Source organism: Ursus americanus, chromosome 7 (assembly GCF_024610735.1).
Source record: "Ursus americanus isolate L20-20 chromosome 7, mUrsAme1.1.p, whole genome shotgun sequence".
Taxonomy (NCBI): Eukaryota; Metazoa; Chordata; class Mammalia; order Carnivora; family Ursidae; genus Ursus; species Ursus americanus.
The window spans coordinates 35,551,820-35,557,943 of NC_142133.1; positions in this window are offsets into that span (position 1 = coordinate 35,551,820).

The window sequence follows — 6,124 nt, forward strand, 5'->3', positions numbered from 1 at the left end:
CACCTCAAAGTTAAGGTTGGCTGAATTGTCATTTCCCTGCCCAATCTTCTCTGACGCTTTCCCCATCTCAGTAAATGACCCATCCTTTCACTCCTTTGCTCAGACCAAAATCTTTAGGGTCATTCTTGACTCCTCTTTTTCTCATACCCCACATTCATTAGCAAACTTTTTGGCTCTGACCTCAGAGTATATTTTGAATCCAACTGCTGCTTTTTTTCCCCAGGTTTACTGAGGTATAATTGACATATAAAATTTTAAGATATCTAAAGTATACATCATGGTGATTTGATAGACATTGAATCTCTGACCACTTACCTCCTAGACTAACATAAGTCATCTCTCTTGCTTGGACTGCTGCAGTAGCCTCTCTTGCTGCCTTAGTTTACTCTCCACCCAGCAGCATAGGTGAACCTTTTAAAATGTGCATCAGGTCATGATTTCAGCTCAGGTCATGATCTCAGTGTCATGAGATCGAGTCCAGCATCAGGCTCCACGCTGCAGAGTCTGCTTGGAATTCTCTCTTTCCCTCTGTCATTCCCCCCCCCCCGCCCCCATGCACTCTCTCTCACTCTCTCTCTCTCACTAAAATAAATAAATCTTTTTAAAAATGGAATAAAGTACAGTCCTTACTGTAGTGTTCAACCCTGTGCAGTCTGAACTCTGGCTTCCCACGGTTTCACCCCCTTCGCTGCTGCCTTTAGCCATGCTGCTAACTTTGCTGTTCCTTGAGAACATGTGTGAATCTACCTCAAGAGTCTTCCCACTTGCTCTTCCTTCTGGAATGTTCCATTCTCCCCGACTTCCACCCCGATTTGCATGGGTAGCTTTATGTCTCTGCTCAAAATAAGGTCATTCCTGACCATCCTACTCAAAATAGCAACCCTACTTCCCTCTCTGTGCCTTTACCCTGCTTCACTTATTTTAACATTTAAATTGAGATAAAATTCACACACCATAAAATTCACCCTTTTACAGTGGTACCATTTCAGTGGGTTTTAGTATATTCAGTTATTTTTTTTTAATATGTTATTTATTTATGTGAGAGAGAAAGAGAGCATGAGCGGGGAGGAGGGGGAGAAGCAGACTCCTCACTGAGCAGGGAGCCGGACGCAGGGCTCGATCCCAGGACCCCGGGATCATGACCCCAGCCAAAGGCAGATGCTTAACTGACAGAGCCACCCAGGCACCCCTCAGTTTTGTTTTGTTTTTAAGATTTTATTTATTTATTTGAGAGAGAGCACAAACAGAAGGAGGGGCTGAGGGAGAGGGAGAAGCAGGCTCCCCGCTGAGCAGGGAGCCTGATGCGGGGCTCGATCCTAGGACCCTGGGACCATGACCTGATGCCCCTAGTATATTTAGTATATTCAGTTATATATCACCACTATCTAATTCCGAAATACTCTCATCACTCCAAAGAGACCCCATACCCAGTTAACAGTCACTCTTCATCCCTCCCTGCCACCCTCATTCCCCACCCCTGAAACCACTAATGTACATTTTGTCTCTAAAGATGTTCCTATTCTAGACGTTTCATATAAATAGAATCATACAGTATGTGGCCTTTTATATCTGGCTTCTTTCACTTAATATAATGTTTTCAAGGTTTGTTCATATTGTAGCATGTGTCAGTACTTCGTTCCTTTTTTATGGTCAATTAATATTCTGTGAATCTAACACATTTATATAATTCATCAGTTGATGGGCATTTGTATTTCACTTTCTGGCATTTATAAAGAATGCTATGAACATTAGTATACAAGTTTTTGTATGAACATATTTTCAGTTCTCTTGGGTATGTAACTAGGAGTGGAATTGCTGGCTCATACATTAATGTTTGACTTTTTGAGGCACTGTCAAACTGTCTTCAAAACCAGCTGCACTATTTTACATTCCCACCAGCATATGTGAAGCTTCCAGTTTCTTCATACGGTCTGCAAAGTTTCCTTTTCCTAATAGCAGTTATCACTGCCTGACATACTGTGTACATGTACTACAATCTGGTTCTTACACTAGACGTCCAGCTCTGAGAACTGGGGCTTCTGTCTTGTTTCATACTGTAGCCCCAGCACCACACAGTGCCTGGCACAGAGTAAAGCACCCAAAAACATCTGCTCAGTCCATGAAGATAGTTCAGTAACCTTTTTTTCACTTAACCACTTCCTTGATCTTTATGTTAACCTTTAGTTACCCAAGTAATAAATGGACACATTTTTTCCTGTAAAAATCTTAAAACATCATGACAAAGCTAAACCCCTTTTGAACAGTACCCACAGTCCTGGTCCTATTACCCCTTCTTCACTTTGAATCCTCCGCAGTGTATCCTTCCAGACCTTTGCCTGTGTACCTATGTATGTCACAAAGTTGCAAAGGAGCAAAGTACATGGTTTGGGCTTTTTTTTTTTTTTCCCCATAAACAATATGTTATAGGAACATTTTACAGCTTATTTACTCAATACTACCTTGGAGATCTTTCCATGCCAATATATATACCTCTCCTTTTTTAACTGCTACCATAGTGTTTTCTGGAATGTACTACCACTGGTTGTTTAGCTATTGCTCTGTTTTTAAAATCACAAATACTCGAGTAACTCATTTTTGGAAAGCAGCATTTTTAAAGGTTTTTAAAGCTTATATCATGATACTAGATCACCCAGTAATACCATGATAACAGAGCATCCAAAGTAGCCACAAAGAAGAGGATTAATATTAGGAAGTAGCAAATTTCAGTCCTGATTCTTATACTTCAAAGAATAAAATCAATTCCTCAGAAACATATAAAACAAAATTCATTTTAATGTCATAGTGGTTAGCTGTCAAGCTCAGTTACAAATAGGGTTTTTTTTTTAATTCCTACAGTTTGGAACTTTTTAGACATTTAAGGATTTTAATACAATAGTAGTCTTCCTGCCATGAGGGATTCACTGAAGAGGCCTCTCTCTATCACAATTCCCATAGCATTTAATGAACCTGCCATTTGGCATTGGCATTTATATGCCTTCCTGGAACATAAGCCCCGCAGAGGAAGGAGGCTGGGTCTTAGCCTTCTAAAAGATGCAGTAAAGATTATCTAACAAGTATAGTATCTTCTGCGTTTATGCTTCCCCATTTTCAGCATTTTCTTCCTCCTTCCCAATTCTATTAGTTTATCTTGATGCCTGCTTGAAAATGTGAACTATTTTTGGACAGCCCATATTCATGCATAACTTTTTATTTAAAATTCTGGTCACAGAGTTTAGGTTCAAACATTCTGAAATTCCCATTTTTTATTTTTGGGTTCGTGCCTAGTGGTCAGTGCTTTTATAATGCCTTTGAGGCACTAGGTGCTATACTTTGTTTTAGGATTTTTCTTTCTTAAAAACCTGTACTTTTAGATTATCTTAACTAGACATTGTGTACATTTGTGTAAAATAATTCCTAGAAAAACAAAACAAAATCATTGTTTTATACTACTTGATCTCCAGTAGATGGCACCAAATACCCTTTAAAATTCATGATACCAATTCCTAGTTGGTGTTACTGGCTAATTGATAATTTCTTGCACCACCACCACCAGGGAATAGAAAGGGTCCATTCTTTCATCTAATTCTGTGATTGTTATATAACTTAGTATTTTATCCATGGTTTAAGATAAAACCGTTGGTGGGCACCTGGCTGGCACAGTTGGAAAAGCATGCAACTTTTGATCTTGGGATTGTAAGTTCAAGTCCCATGTTGGATGTAGATATTACTTAAGGATAAAATCTTTAAAAAAAATTTTTTTTAAAGATAAACCCTTTGGTATTTGAATTATTAATTTGCTATTTCTGATCACCTTTTTTCCTTTTTATGTAGTGATTTTCAATCACATTGATTCAAGGGGAAGGATCATGGTATTGAAATAAGACTGGGCTAAAAAAAGTTGAGGATAAGAGAGAAAGAATAAAGAAATATGCTGAATGTTCGTGATAAAATCACAGAAATATAAAAGTATGTAAAATCAGATTTAAGATAACGAAGTGTTTTTACTGTTGTCAGTTTTGGTACTTCAGTAGAATTGTATTCATTTCCTTATGACTTTCAAATTTTTTTTTACAAATAACTTGCAATTAAAAAACGCTCATTAAATGGGGCACCTGGGTGGCTCAGTCGGGTAAGTGTCTGCCTTTGGCTCAGGTCATGATCTCAGGGTCTTGGGATCAAGTCCCACATGGAGCTCCTTGCTCAGCCAGGAGTCCGCTTCTCCCTCTCCCTCTGCCCCTCCCCCCACTCCTGTATTATATCTCTTAAATAAATAAATGAAATATAAAAAAAAACTTGTTAGAAATGTTATATGTAGTAATAATTACATTGTAAACTGGTTGTAAAAGGGGTTTTTTTTTAACAGCCAGGTTTTGAAGTTTACTTTTGATTAATGGATAATCATATAGACCTTCATTTGGAATATTAAACAAACCTGTCTTAATTTTAAAAAAAGTTATATCCCCATTCTCCTTTCTGACTCTTCGCGCTTTCTTGAAAACCTTTATCTTCAGTGTATTAGCTTTCATAAAGAATAACCTTTTAGATTGAATTAACCATTAAAACCAGAAAATGTTTCCTATATGTCAGGCATGGTTTACATTTATTCTACTTGTTCATTCTGTTGACTTTAATTTTAATGAATTTGTCAACCACTAAAAAGGTCACATTTAAAAAATTCCCATCATGATTACATTTACATGTTTTTCTTTCCCCCCAGTGTTTGAGTGTCAGTGTTTGTGACTCAGTCTGGAAATCTATTTCTTAACTCTTGTTCAAGGCAGTAGCGTGAGCTCTAGGCGAAACAGATCAAGGTTCAGTATCCATCTCTGGCTAAATGGATGACAAGGAAAGTCATTTAGCTTCTCTGGGCCTGTTTCCTCGTGTTCAGAATGTAATTATCCCATCTAATGGGGTTATACTGAGGATTAGTGATAATGCAGGTGATACATAGTAAGCTATTATTTTCACATATTGCCAACAGTAAACTTTTTTAAAAAGCTTTATGAAGTATGTTAAAGCTTACCAAGACATTTTTTTTCCTCCTTTTTAAAATGGAGACATCAGTATATTAACAATGAAACTTGGTTCTCAAGATAGCTAGCTTTCATCTAAAAAATCTTGATAGGTTTAGGAAATAATCCTTAAATTTTTAGTTCTATATATTTTATATTGGTACCACCCCCCACACAAACACCATTTATAGACTTGAACAGAGGAATAATTTTTTTTTAATGTTTTCATCTAGAATTAAAAGGGAAGGAAAGACCCTGAACGAGATTTAGGTCAAAGAATCTGAGGATTCAACGCCATTCTGTAGGTGCAGTCATTTTTTGAGCTTTTAAAGCACCCCCTCGCGTGAGGGAGTGAGTATACCTGCACTTGGGGTAGGGGTGGGGAGTGCCTTTAGAGACGCGCAGTTCTGTAAACAGCCTCCCGATTCCACCGCTTTGAGAGAGAAAAAACGCTGGGCGGCGAGCGTTCAACGCGAGCCAAGCTTTTTCCTTCAAGCCCCACAGCCACGTGGCGCCCGCGAGAGCCCCGGGCCCACCAGGTTGCCGGCACTGCTCTCCCTTCAGGCGGATTTGCGGCGGGGCCCACAGGCGCCCAGGTCCCGGAAAGCCTGGAACCTCTGGGACCGTGGCCGCCAGACCAAGGGCTCCGGCCCGGTACCCGAGCGGGACAGAGCGCCCAGGCGACGCGCGGTGTCAGCCTTCCACTCGAGGGATACCCGGCAGGCCCTCGGAACTTTTCCCCGGGGACAGGTCCAGGCAACAGGTCCGAGGCGGGGTCGGGATGTGCGGGATGGAACCGAGCTCCGCGGCGGCCGATGAATCAGCGCCGGCGCCCTGGTCAGCCCTCCCAGCCAATGCCAGATCAGGGGAGGAGTAGCGGTGCCGCTGATCACCAGCCACTCAGGGCTCGCTGGGCCCGGAGGAAGGTGACGTCATCGTAGCTGGGAGGTTTCAGCCGGCTGCACCAATGGGAGATAGGCAAAGTGGCTCGCTTTCTGTAGCTCTGGGCCAATACTAACAAAGCAAAAGGGGGTTGTCGGTATAGAACCAATGGAAAACAGGGGAGGAGCACGAGGCGGAGTTGCGAATCCTGTCGCCAATTGGAAAGAGGG